This window comes from Eptatretus burgeri, chromosome 8 (genome assembly GCF_056783735.1).
Source record: "Eptatretus burgeri isolate ZD-2024b chromosome 8, Ebu_testis_v1, whole genome shotgun sequence".
In the NCBI taxonomy this organism is placed as follows: Eukaryota; Metazoa; Chordata; class Myxini; order Myxiniformes; family Myxinidae; genus Eptatretus; species Eptatretus burgeri.
This window is the reverse complement of record NC_140968.1, coordinates 101695807-101710879: the sequence shown is the minus strand read 5'-3', so window position 1 is coordinate 101710879 and position 15073 is coordinate 101695807. Positions and strand designations below refer to the sequence as shown.

General features: G+C 41.1%; 1 long non-coding RNA gene across 5 annotated transcripts in view; it reads right to left on the bottom strand.

Annotated features, from left to right (window-relative positions):
• The window catches only part of LOC147022430 (uncharacterized), a 61512-nt gene that overhangs the window by 15619 nt on the left and 30820 nt on the right, over window positions 1–15073 (bottom strand). For 4 of the 5 annotated variants that reach the window (XR_015061250.1, XR_015061248.1, XR_015061249.1 and 1 more), the window contains one exon: window positions 3127–3350. This is a non-coding gene — a long non-coding RNA (uncharacterized LOC147022430). Of the gene's footprint in view, window positions 1–3126; window positions 3351–8245; window positions 8581–15073 lie in introns of those variants that run through there. The other variant, XR_015061247.1, reaches the window with a different exon arrangement.

Sequence of the window (15073 nt, the reverse complement as noted above, 5' to 3'; positions counted from 1 at the left end):
ATCCTCTGGAAGAAGTCCTTTCTTTCAAGCGTCTGGGTGTCACTATCTGCCACGATCTTTCCTGGGGAAGCCACATTTCCAACCTGGCCTCAAAAGCCAGTTGCCGACTGGGAATCCTCCATCGTGCAAAGTCCTTCCTCAGCCCACCTGAGCACCTGACCACATACAAAGCTTTCGTCCGCAGCCTGAAGTACAGCTCTCCTCTCTGGGCTAGTGCTCCTGCCTCTCACCTTTCTCGGCTTCACGCTGTGGAAACCAAGGCATTTCGAATCATTGGCATCTTTCGCACCAAGCCCCTTCTGGTAAGACTACCAAAATCACGAATCACTGCTCACCTTCACTCTTTCATTCCTCTTTTTTCCCACCTTTCGAATAAACTCCCTCACTCTGTCCAATCCCATTCTTCCCTCAAGGCCTTCAAAACAGCTGTTCACCCGACCTCTTGTCGTCCCCCATCCAAATCCTCGATCTTTTATATTCACGTTAATCCACCCCAAACCCACCTCCTTCAAATTCCCTGCTTTTCTTCTTGAAAGTCCCTGTTATGTCCATCTTGTATCCCCTGTGTTCCCCGCCCCATCCCTCTCCCTTCCACAGATCTCCTGATGTCTGTTCCCCGCTGTTTTGCCCTTCCCACTCTCACCCCTCTTATCTCATGCCCCCCTGTTGTGCATTGCGTTTTGCTCTCACACGAGCCTCGACAAGGTATACAAAAAAAGGAAGACAAAAGAAGGATGAGAGAGGGAGAAGCAGAGAAAACACAGGAACCTGCAAGGAAAAGGGTTTGCATTGGTGGCGTTAAAGAGCGGAGAAAGGATCGTCAGTGGAAATGTGAGATGACAGTGATGCATCACTTGTTTGAAGTCCTGGAGAGAGCAACGTGATTGAACCATGTGGAAGGAATTTCCACAAACGGGAGAAAAGACGGAGAAATCTGATGAGTGTATTTTGTGGGTTTAACCAAGAGGGAGCAACTGGAAGGATTAGAGGGCTGAAAGAGCAGAGCGAGCTATACTAGAGCCAGACACATTATACATAACCACATGACATGGCTGAAAGGATTCAGCTATTTCAGCCACACCCATTGCTGACAGGTGTATATAATCAAGCACACAGCCATGCAATCTCCATGGACAAACATTGGCAAACCGCGTTGAAGAGCTCAGTGACTTTCAACGTGGCACCGTCATTGGATGCCACCTTTCCATAAAGTCAGTTTGTCAAAGTTTTGTGCTGCTGGAGCTGCCCCAGTCAACTGTAAGTGCTGTTATTGTGACGTGGAAACATCTCGGAGCAACAACAGCTCAGCCGCGAAATGGTAGGCCACACAAGCTCACAGAAAGGAACCGCCGAGTGCTGAAGCGCGGAGCGGAAAAATCATCTGTCGCCGATTGCAATACTCACTACCAAGTTCCAAACTGACTCTGGAAGCAACGTCAGCAGAAGCACCTGAAGGTTCAGGAAGACCTTCACGAAATATGTTTCCATGGCCGAGCAGCTGCACACAAGCCTCAGATCACGATTTGGAATGCCAAGCATCAGCCGGAGTGGTGAAAATCACACCACCATTGGACTATGGAGTGATGAATCATGCACCACCATCTGGAAGTCTGATGGATGAATCTCGGTTTGAAGAACGTTACCTGCCCGATTGCATTGGGCCAACTCTAATGTTTGGTAGAGGAGTAATCATGGTTCGGGCTCAGCCTCTTCCTTTGTTCCAGTGAAGGGAAATCTGAACGCAACAGCATGCAATGACATTCTCAACGATTCTATGCTTCCAACTTTGAGGCAACAGTTTGAGGAAGGACCTTTCAGGTTTGGGAGCGATTTATTAATATATATTGTGAAGATGGTATTTTGAGGTTGTCGTGATTTCTTATCAACAACACAAATTTGATTGTTTTTGTGTTTACTCATGTGCCTGCTATAAAAACGAGAAGGGCACTCAGGAGAGCGCACACCTCCGCCATGCAATACCTGATCCACGAGAACATATCAGGCCCAATACATTATTGAAATATCATGCTACACAGTACTATATTGTTTTGGGCTAATTCTCGTATCCAGATTCGGATCCTCACCAAAATCGAATCACTTCGTCCTTGTGACACACCCAACCTGTCCACCATGTTTCATCCGAATCCGTCCACAACGTTTTGAGATATCGTGCTCTCTATCGGTTTTACCCCATCTCTCAATGATGAAGAATCACTTTTAAAATTCTAGTAGTCGGATCCAGATCCATATCTTCACCAAAATCTAACCAGTTCGTCCTTGTCACATACCCAACCTGTCCACAAAACTTCATTGGGATCCGTGCACAGCTTTTTGAGATATCCTGCACACAAACAGACAGAACACGTTGAAAACATGACCTCCTTCACCTTTGGCGATGGAGGGAAAGATTGCTTTTCACAGGTTTATTATAACACCTCCATTGGCCTCGCGCAAGTATGTTCTCTTACACTGCCTGTTTTTTTTTCCCTGTGAGCGATTGAGTAATATGTGCTGTGAAGATCGTATGTTGAGATTGTGGTGATTTCTCAACAACACAAATTTAATTACAATGGTGCTTATACATGTGCCAGTACAGAAAGATTGCTTTGCACAGGTTTACTACAACATCTCCGTATTCAGGCTTCGAGTATGTTCTTATACACTGTCTGGGTTTTCCCCAGGACCAATCGAGTAATATGTTTTGTGAAGATTGTATGTTGAGGTTGTCGTGGTTTGTTGTACTTAAAAATAACATTGATAAAAAATAAGTTCAAAGAAGGGAAACCGGTCCAAATGCATTTTGCAACCCACAAGATTGGTAATTCATAGGAAACCATTCGGCCAACGTTCCTCAATTTGTCATGCAGGAAATATTTAAATATACGTTTCATTTAATATCCCCGGGCAACATGGGTACTTTAGTTGGTATACGTACTGTATATAATAGAGAATGAGAAGCACAAGGTTGTGCATTGTTATTTGCATTTTCATGTGAATGGGGTAATCTCGGTGTATTTAACTTTGACAATACATTTTATCCGAGTACACTGATGGAAGAACAACAGCCGGGGGAAAGGGGTCACAGATACAATGGGAAAGCGGTCAGACAAGAACACATGTACGTACCACGAGATGTGGGGTGGAATTGCAACGAACTGGTGGGAACAGAGTGTGTCCACATTTTCCATCATTTCCTTCTTTTCATCACTCCCAGCCTTGAGTGGTACTTGAGGAAAGTGTGCTTCACATTGAGAACATTTTTGGACCACGAGGCGGTGAAGTGAAACTTGTATTTTGTCCTTTTGTTGTACTCTGTTCGGTACCAGGACGCACTCTTCAGCTTGACAGAGCTGTCGGAAATGGCACAATGTGGTTGAGGAAACATATGGTGCCTTGCTGGAATTGTACGAACATCCCCAAATATAGTAACATTGCTAAGTTAACCCACAGTCCATTGCACATAAATGTATGGAAATCTCGGCATTTCTCAGTTCACTTTCTTAAGTGAACTTTGAACCCTTTGAACCCTGACCTCCCTGGACTTTCCGATCCCCCATCATGGGCTCCGTCGAGAAAAATCCAGCCACTCAGATGTATGGAGGATTGAATCGTGGCTGGTAAAACGGCCGTGAGGGTTCAAAGGGTTAAAGTAAACGCACGGAGAAAAATGCACAGATTAAAAAAAATAACAAACGTTAATGTTCTATGTTGATTCGCACAGAGTACTGACACTGTTTAAAATGTGATGTACAGATTTTCCGCGATCACCTGATCGTATCACCTGAAATGAGTGAATGTCAAAATAATTTCCACCAGAGTTATCTTCTCACAGGTGTCGTGTTTTAACACATCTGCATTTGCTGTATACCAAAATGTTGGAAAATACATCAATCAGTTTACAGTGACTTGTCCAGTAACATTAAAAGGGGAGGGGAATTCTGATGCTTGATGGTGACTCGTGTGAAATGTTATGAACTAAGCAAGGAGAGAACCGTAAGCTTTACATTCAGGTACTCCATTTGTTCAAGATAAAACGACATCATCATCTGAAGTAGTCTATGAAGATTATAATATTTGTAGCGTGCAAGGATATTAATTATAGCTGCTCAGACTGCGTAAAACCATCGACTTACAGGAACAGAGCAACAGCTTTCTGTCTGCACTGTCGCTGTTGATTCGCTAACAAGCAATGAAACCGGCCCTGCAGCTGAGGGTGTGTGTAGCATTTGGATTCTCATGTGTGTACTATTTGTGAATGTCTTTATGGCTGTGGAGGAACTCGAGTGTGGGTTTGAAACAGCAAAGCACTTACTTTAGGTAGCCTTTCATGGTTGCTTTATGCAGCTTCTTCGGCTGGAAGAGAATGGGAGGAGTCGATTTATTTATACAATCCAAGCCACCTGGGTTAATTGATTAGGGGAGAGCTGATTGGTCATTCCCTCCATACACAGAGGAGAGATGAGTTTGTTTTCATGATATATATATATATATATATATATATATATATATATATATATATATATATATATATATATATATATATATACATACTAGCATAACCCGCGCTCTGCGCGACATGTTTGGGTGGGTGTGTTTGAGAAAGGAACTGATGCAGAGTATCACTCGTAATTGTACTTTAATGCAGTCAGTGGAATAGGATTTCACTGTTTCAGAACCATTTTATTTACTTTTATTGTACCATGCACCTCATATGGTCTTTCAAATAATGTAAGCCGAATATCACGTTACTCGAGCGAAGAACTAAGTCGAAGATAGCGCGACACGAAACCACAAACTCAGAAATAATAAATAAGATGTTTGTATGTATATATAATCTATTTATTACTAAAACTCTCATCTTGTGTATGTATATATGTATGTATAATCTTCTATATATTGGTAAAACTCTCATCTTGTAGATATGTTTCATGTATATATGTATGTATGTATGTATGTATGTACTGTATGTTCCCGAAATACATCCAAAACGGTACACGATAGCGCAAACCTTTTAGGGCCACCTCACTCACCATTCGCCTGCAGTGTGCAGTATCAAGTTTCGTTAAAATTGGGCAACGAAAAAAAAATATTTAAAAATCAATTCCCGATTCAGCCAAGCACTCTTCGGGAGTATTTGATCAATGCAAACAACCTCAGCGGTATAGTTCGCTGGAGCTATCTTTTGTTTTTTGTTGAAATGATGTTTCTTCATCAACCGCTGTCACAACGGGAACCCAACGGGTTCACAGGTCGTCCAGTATAATATAATATTGTATGAACAAGTCGAGGGATGGGTCTTGATGTTCATTTTCAACTGACATTTGTATTTAAACGAAAGTGTTATTTCAGGTGAAGTAAAACAGAAGTTACGAGAAAGAAATAAGTCAAAATGTTCAACTAATATGCAAATGGTAAGTTTAAAACACGAGGGAGTGGTTGAAGAGGGTTTCTTTAATAAAAAATTTCTGCATTTAATTTTAGTATTTAAGTTGATTTTTGTATTTTTACCTTGAATGTGAATTTTATCCAAGTTCAAGATGATGAATCCTGTGATTTGTAACTTATGTAGTCTCTTCATCCTGTGTCCAAAATGAGCAGTTGAGGCAGTTGTAACAAATTTATAAGAAGGAAATTGTGATGACAAAGCAGTGGCAGAGATAGACTGCTTTCTTTCGTGTCTCCTTGCAACGCATACCAGTTGATACACTTGCAGTGGAAATTTGCTTATCTGTGCAAGTGTGACATTCACAATAACATCAGCAGAGCCACCACATCATCCTTTCCCACTGTGGTGAGTTGACAGTGCAATGAATGGCAACAGCAATGCAAGCTTTGACGAGGTGGTTTGCTGTTGCCTTCCTCTCACTCAGAGAAGGAATTTATAATTTGTTCAGGGTGCCGGCAAAAGCTCGCCCACTCTTCACGAAGGACACCATGGGGTTCTTTAATGACCACCAAGTAATGCTAGCAGATGGGACGCCCAGCTTAATGTCCATCCGAGAGATGGCACACGCATTGATGCCCCGCCCTGCATGTGAAACACCAGTGTGGTGGTTTCAAGCTGGGCTCAGATTGGAACCCAGGCCCGACAGGTCAATGACCATTGTGCACACATCTCGGTCGACTGGCTCTCCTGGCAGCCACACTCATGATTGGACAAGGTAAATCTGACGACAATAACATACAAACTATTACCGATTATATACAGTATATCATGATATTATGCATGTGCGAATTTATTGGAAGACTTCTTAACCTTCGCATTTTCTCAAAGAAACAAAGGCAAAAAGCTATAACAAGAGCACTGTGTGTCTGTCTGTCAGTCGCTGAGTCCACACCGGTTCTCAGATCTACTGCAATTTATTCCAACCACGTACCTACCTTCCTCTTGTGATGCTCTGCTTTGTCGAATGCTTCATCTTGAATTTTTATCTTTTCTTTACAATTCATTATATGAAGAAATGGTGAAGTTCCAGAGGTCAACGTGTCAGATCTACCCGAGTCACGCTATCGTATGATCGCTGAAGTACCTGGGTTCACCAAGGGGAAATTAAATGTTTCAAAATATTTCCTGCATGACAAATTGGTTGATGTTGGCCCAATATGTTTTTGTATGAATTACAATTTTGAGCGTCACAAAATGTGCTTGGACCACTTTTTATTAATTTTCTTTTGAAAATCGAACAAATCACGACAACCTCAACATACAATCTTCACAAAACACATTACTCGACCGCTCCTGGGAAAAACCTAGGCAGTGTATAAGAGCATACGGTAGGGCTGAACATGGAAGTGAATTAATAAATCATTATGTTAATGTGTTTTTTTGAAACCTGGTAAAATAATAGGGACACATGGAAACACTGATAATTACCTCTACCACCAAAGGTGAAGGAGGTTATGTTTTCACCCCTTTCTGTCCGTCTGTCTGTCTTTCTCATGGTACATTTACGCATTATTATGCGAATTTTAGAATCTCCTCCTGTCAGACCAATATTTTGATCTTGTTTGCCAAAGAACAGTGCAGACAAAGTTTATTAAAAGGGACAAAAAAACAATAACGTGAAAAAGGATCTATTTTTATTGACAGAAAGTTTAAACAATGTCTGGGATGAGCTGGTCCAACACGGCATCCAGTGTGGCTTCAAACGCAGCAATTGATGCCACTCGAAGCACATGTTTTTAGGGAGGGCATTCCATGGGATCACAAATCGATGGGAAAAAGCTGAGGAGCAGAAATTCCTTCACTCTAACTGCTTGAAGATTTTCAAAGGGTGTCCACTCCGGGCGTTATCTTGATGAAAGATGAAAAACTCATTTCTGTCTCGGTTTTCATCACCACACACAATCTTAAACACTTCGAGAAGATCCCCACAGATGTTCCGGTGCCACATGGAAAAGAGGTTTTGGCGGGAAAGCCTGACGTGGTACAGGAAGGCACGAAGTCCGACAACCATGTGGGTCGTGAGCCGTTGAACACGTTTGATTTTGACGGGACCATGCTTGGACACAGTGTTCAGGTGGAGGTCGTGTGAAGGCCGAAGAGGCAGGGATAAACACCCACAGTGTAAGACAATTAAAATGGCAGGTTTAATGATAAATAACATCCGCCAGGCCATTCGCACAACTGCATCACATTGAGCCGAGGATCAGAACTCGAAATCTGGAGTGAAATCTGAAAATGTGAGGAAATCGGCGATGTTTTGTATTTTGTCGGTTTGTGTGGACCTTTACCGATCGGCTTGCTATCGCTTGCCAAGCCAGCCGTTCCTCATCAACCCCAACCCGAGCACTCAATGATGGTCCGGTTCGTGTCCCGATCGGGATGTACAGTTGGGAGATGAGTCCACAAATGTTAAAATATTCAATTTATGCTTTTTCAGTTGAAAAACAATTAAAAAGCGAACTTAATATTTGAAATGTAAAAATCTTGTTATTTTTGTGATAAAGACCTTTATCGATACAACAGAAGGAATGAAATGGTCCGACACAGCGTGGCAGGGCCAGGGGGCCACAAAACAATGATGTAAAACCAGGACGGCCGTTCACAGTGACGTCACATTCCCACGGAAATCACATTCTCACAAATATCCATGAAGACTCCGGGATGAACAAAATGTCGAAATCCGTCACTGAAGCTTTTTAACGTTTATCAAACAAAGGAAATCGAACAAATTAAAATAAGGAGAAAAATATTATTATTATTAATGACGCAGTGAAGTGATTCTGGTTATGAAACAGATACCTGTGTGTTGCACGTGGATCCGAGGAGAAGAATTCCTTCAGTTCCTCCACGTTTCAACCAATCAAAACGACGCATCGCCTTTCCTCCTTGGTCATTACCTTCTGTCAGAGGTTATCGCCTCCTCTCCACTACTTTGACCAATCAAAGCTCGCTCCGATCCAGAACTTGTCAGAAAACAGCACGAGGTACATCGCCGAACGTGATTGGTCCAATGGTATCACGTGCCGCCGAGAATTGGCGATTCAGTTTGAGGAACATCACGAACATGATTGGTCCGGTCCTGTTTGCTGGAATCCTCGTGCATAACACCGCCCACACAACACACGTGGTGTCCTTTGACCAATCAGGAGCAGAGCAGTTGCAGTATCGTTTCCTTCAGCTCGATTGGTCTTGTCCTGCTCGTGATGTTTTCGGGTTTTATTTTCGTTGTTGTTGAATCTGTGAGGAGATTATTTTTTCGTTCTTGTTGTAAGTAAATTCCAACTCCTAATGCATGATGAATTACTTGTTTTTGGCTGATACGAGAAGCGAACGTAGAATTCTTCTTCCATTCGCTTCTTAAATATTTCAAATTAAAGTCTTTTTGCGATGAAAACATAAATATTACCCAAACATTACCTTCACAACGACAACGACACCGCCAAGAACACGATCTCATCTGAAAAAATAAATATTACCTCAACATAACCTTCACAACGACAATTACACCGCCTTGAACAGGATCTCATCTGAAAAAATAAATATTACCTCAACATAACCTTCACAACGACAACTACACCACCAAGAACACAATCTCATCTGAAAAAATAAATATTTCCTCAACATTACTTTCACAACGACAACGACACCGCCAAGAACAGGATCTCATCTGAAAAAATAAATATTACCTCAACATCACCTTCACAATGACAACTACACCGCCAAGAAAAGGATCTCATCTGAAAAAATAAATATTACCTCAACATCACCTTCACAACAACAACTACACTGCCAAGAACACGATCTCATCTGAAAAAACAAATATTACCTCAACATTACCTTCACAATGACAACTACACCGCCAAGAACACGATCTCATCTGAAAAAATAAATATTACCTCAATATTACCTTCACAATGACAACGATACCGCCAAGAACAGGATCTCATCTGAAAAAATAAATATTACCTCAACATTACCTTCACAACAACAACTACACTGCCAAGAACACAATCTCATCTGAAAAAATAAATATTTCCTCAACATTACCTTCACAACGACAACTAAACCGCCAAGAACACGATCTCATCTGAAAAAATAAATATTACCTCAACATTACCTTCACAACGACAACTGCACCGCCAAGAACAGGATCTCATCTAAAAAAATTAATACGAGAAGCGAACGTAGTATTCTACTTCCATTCGCTTCTGACTTTACCTATAACTTGTTCACAACAGTTTACGCAATTTCTGGTGACTTTGGCCTGGATTCGGGATCAGCGATCAAATAATGTAAATCACGACAAAATTATTTTTTGATGATGCGAGAGATATCTTTATTAAAATCAGTGGAGGAAATATATACCATGTCTGATATTACCTGGGTCGTTCATGTCTCCGACGATGCCTTTATCTCCCGGCATGCATCATTCCCCATGACAAAAACCGGAAACAAAAAATAACCAGAAGCAAAAAAAAAAACCGGAAGGAAAAGGGTCACAGCCAACGACACGGATTCCAAATTGCCATGGTATTGTGTTGTTGTTTCCTATTCTCTCAGGTGCACGCATTAAGTATGAAGCTCACTGCGTTCGCCATTAAAAAGAACGATGGCAAAAGAAAAACTTAGCTTTCATCGTTCGGCGCGAAATGCCATGGTGAGCGGAAATGACGTCTTTCTTTCGTTCGAATATGAGAGGGAAGCGTTTCTTGGTTTTTTTTCCGTCAAGCAATACATTCAATGGTTTTCACATACATAACACATTGGTTTCACAAATTTCCATTGAAATATTCGGGTATTTCCGGAAATTTTCGCCATTTCAGTCTCGGACACGGACTGCCATCTAGCGGACGGCCGTGATTGGCTGTCTTGAGGCATGTGGGCATATGGGGGGGGAGGGGGACACCGGAGACGTGGTGGCCACCGGGGACATTTCAAACTCGATGCAATTGTATACAGCGCATGCGCTGTAATAATAAATAATGAGATGTACCATTACTCACGATGTCAGCGACTTTATAACAAGGGTTATCATGAATAATATTAATTAAATAAACACACATCTGTTGTGCAGGGTTTCTCAAGAGAATCCCAACTGACAAAAATGAACGTTTTAAATCCTGTTCTCATTTGGGTGAAAGATTTGAAAGAGAAAGGACTCGTGTTGTTCATCAACCTTGGGTCACGTGGTTTTCACCGGAAGAGGTTATTTGGAACAAAAATATATAATTATATCTCGGTTGAGATACCAATGGAGACGAGGGAAGAGGGCGTGGCCACAGTCCATTGTGACATCACAATAAGAATTGCAACAATAGAGAACTCTTTAGACAGGGCGGTATCATTAAATCTTCAGTTCGTGGAGAGCCGTGCACCAGCCATGTTGTTTCGCATCGTGCTGTTTGTGCTCAACATCCTCGGAAGTACAGCGTCCCGTCCATCACAGCAGGTAAGTGGGGATTGTGAGAAATAACAAAGTATTGTACTTGGGGAAGGTAAACAACACGATCGGAGTCACTTTCTTTCGAGCTTGGTAAACACAGACTGGGATTTCACTCATAAACAGGAATAAAACAGGTAAAACCAGGTATCCCATCTCGTATTTAATTAATAAACGGTATAAGGTTTCAAAGACGTATAAATTGACTCCATGGTATTTTTAAACGGGCCGTTTTGTGAGTATTTGACGGAGCCGCCATTTTCCCCGTGCTCTCCCGACCGATGGAGAACAACACTCCCCACCAAACTACGTGATACTAATTTACAAATGTTCGATTTCACAAGGAACAAACATGGGTGGAAACATCACCTTCGTCCACCTTCAGTAGTGGATGTGTTGAGAATACGAGGTGGTTTGGTGTGAATCGAAAAAGGTTTATCTATTTATGACGTATGCACGTACAAACACAAAATGAATGTTCATTCACACGAATACCAAAGAGATATAAATAAATAAGGAGGGAAATGTACCATTACTCACTATGTAAGCTCCTTTATAACTGGGGTTATCATGAATAACTGATTAAATAAACACACGCCTGTTGTGCAAGGTTTCTAATGAGAATCCCAACTGATCAAAATGAACGTTTTAAATCCTGTGCTCATTGGGGTAAAAGATTTGAAAGAGAAAGGACTCGTGTTGTTCATCAACCTTGGGTCACGTGGTTTTCACTGGAAGAGGTTATTTGGAACAAAAAATGTATAATTAGATCTCGGTTGAGATATCAATGCAGACGAGGGAAGGGGGCGTGGCCACAGACCATTGTGACATCACAATAAGAAGTGTAACAATAGCAAACTATTTAGACAGAGCGGTATCATTAAATCTTCAGTTCGTGGAGAGCCGTGCACCAACCATGTTGTTTCCCATCGCGCTGTTCGTGCTCACCATCCTCGGAAGTGGAGTGTCCCGTCCGTCACAGCAGGTAATTGGGGATTGTGAGAAAAAACAACGTATTGTACTTGGGGAAGGTAAACAACACGATCGGAGTCACTTTCTTTGGAGCTTGGTAAACCGAGACTGGGATTTCACGAATAAACAGGAATAAAACAGGTAAAACCAGGTATCCCAGCTCGAATTTAATGAATAAACAGGATTAAAACAGGTAACATCAGGAACCCCAGCTCGTGTTCAATTCATAAACAGGATTAAAATAGGTAACAGCAGGTGTCCCAGCTCGTACTTAATTAATAAACAGCATTAAAATAGGAAACACAAGGTATCTCAGCTCGTATTTAATTAATAAACAGGATTAAAACAGGTAACACCAGGTAACCCAGCTCGTATTTCATTCATACACAGGATTAAAACAGGGAACACCAGGTATCCCAGCTCGTGTACAATTGATGAACAGGATTAAACCAGGTAATGCCAGGTACCCCAGCTCATGTTCAATTCATAAACAGGATTAAAATAGGTAACACCAGGTATCCCAGCTCGTATTTAATTAATAAACAGGATTAAAACAGGTAACACCAGGTACCCCAGCTCGTATTTAATTAATAAACAGGATTAAAACAGGTAACACCAGGTATCCCATCTCGTATTTAATTAATAAACGGTATTAGGTTTCCAAGACTTATTAATTGACTCCAAAGTATTTTTAAACGGATCATTTTGTGAGTATTTAACGGAGCCGCCATTTTCCCCGTGCTCTCCCTTCCGATGGAGAACAACACTCCCTACCAAACTACGTTATACTAATTGACAAATGTTCGATTTCACAAGGAACAAACATGGGTGGAAACATCACCTTCATCCACCTTCAGTAGTGGATGTGTTGAGAATACGAGGTGGTTCGGTGTGAATCTATAAGAGGTTATCTATTTATTACGTATGCACGTACAAACACAAAATGAATGTTCATTCACACCAATACCAAAGAGATATAAATAAATAAGGAGGTGTGCCATTACTCACTTTGTAAGCTCCTTGAAACTGGGGTTGTCATTAATAACATTAATTAAATAAACACACATCTGTTGTGCAAGGTTTCAAAAGAGAATCCCAACTGATCAAAATGAACGTTTTAAATCCTGTGCTCATTGGGGTAAAATATTTGAAATAGAAAGGACTCGTGTTGTTCATCAACCTTGGGTCACATGGTTTTCACTGGAAGAGGTTATTTGGAACAAAAAATGTAAAATTAGATCTCGGTTGAGATATCAATGCAGACGAGGGAAGGGGGCGTGGCCACAGACCATTGTGACATCACAATAAGAAGTGCAACAATAGCAAACTATTTAGACAGAGCGGTATCATTAAATCTTCAGTTCGTGGAGAGCCGTGCACCAGCCATGTTGTTTAGCATCGCGCTGTTCGTGCTCACCATCCTCGGAAGTGGAGCGTCCCGTCCATCACAGCAGGTAAGTGGGGATTGTGAGAAAAAACAACGTATTGTACTTGGGGAAGGTAAACAACACGATCGGAGTCACTTTCTTTGGAGCTTGGTAAACCGAGACTGGGATTTCACGAATAAACAGGAATAAAACAGGTAAAACCAGGTATCCCAGCTCGAATTTAATGAATAATCGGGATTAAAACAGGTAACATCAGGAACCCCAGCTCGTGTATAATTAATAAACAGAATTAAAACAGGTTACGCCAGGAACCCAAGTTCGTCTTTCATTAAAAAATGTGATTAAAACAGGTAACACCAGGTATCCCAGCTCGTATTTAATTCATGAACAGGATTAAAACACTGAACGCCAGGAACCCCAGCTCATGTATAATAAATAAACAGGTAACAACAGGTATCCCAGCTCGTGTTCAATTAATAAACAGCATGAGAAGAGGTAACACCAGGTACCCCAGCTCATGTATAATTTTCAACAGGATTAAAACAGGTAACGCCATGTATCCCAGCTCGTGTTTCATTAATAAACAGAATTAAAACAGGTAACACAAGGTACCCCAGCTGATATTTCATGAATAAACAGCATTGAAACAGGTAACGCCAGGAACCCCAGCTCGGATTTAATTAATAAACAGGATAAAAAGAGGTAACACCAGGTACCCCAGCTCATGTATAATTAATTAATAAACAGGATGAGAACAGGTAACACCAGGAACCCCAGCTCGTATTTAATTAATAAACAGGATTAAAACAGGTAACACCAGGTACCCCAGCTCATGTATAATTAATAAACAGCATTAGAACTCGTAACACCAGGAACCCCAGCTCGTATTTCATGAATAAACAGGATTAAAACAGGTAACACCAGGTATCCCAGCTCGTGTTTAATTAATAAACAGGATTAGAACAGGAAACACCAGGAACCCCACCTTGTGTTCAATTAATAAACAGCATTAAAACAGGTAACAACAGGTATCCCACCTCGTGTATAATTTATAAACAGGATTAAAACAGGTGACGCCAGGTATCCCAGCTCATGTTCAATTAATAAACAGCATTAGAAGAGGGAACACCAGGTACCCCAGCTCATGTATAATTTAAAAACAGGTTTAAAACAGGTAACACCAGGAACCCCAGCTCGTATTTAATTAATAAACAGGATGAGAACAGGTAACACCAGGTACCCCAGCTCATTTGTAGATAATGGACAGGATTAAAACAGGTAACACCAGTAACCCCAACTCCTGTATAATTAATAAACGGTATAAGGTTTCAAAGACGTATTAATTGACTCCATCGTATTTTTAAACGGATCATTTTGTGAGTATTTCACGGAGACGCCATTTTCCCCGTGCTCTCCCTTCCGATGGAGAACAACACTCCCCACCAAACTCCGTTATCCTAATTTACAAATGTTCGATTTCACAAGGAACAAACATGGGTGGAAACATCACCTTCGTCCACCTTCAGTAGTGGATGTGTTGAGAATACGAGGTGGTTCGGTGTGAATAGATAAAATATTATCTATTTATTACGTATGCACGTGCAAACACGAAATGAATGTTCATTCACACTAATACCAAAGAGATATAAATAAATAAGGAGGTGTACCATTACTCACTCTGTAAGCTCCTTTATAACAAGGGTTATCATGAATAACATCAATTAAATAAACACACGTCTGTTGTGCAAGGTTTCTCATGAGAATCCCAACTGATAAAAATGAACGAGTTAAATCCTGTTCTCATTTGGGTAAAAGATTTGAAAGAGA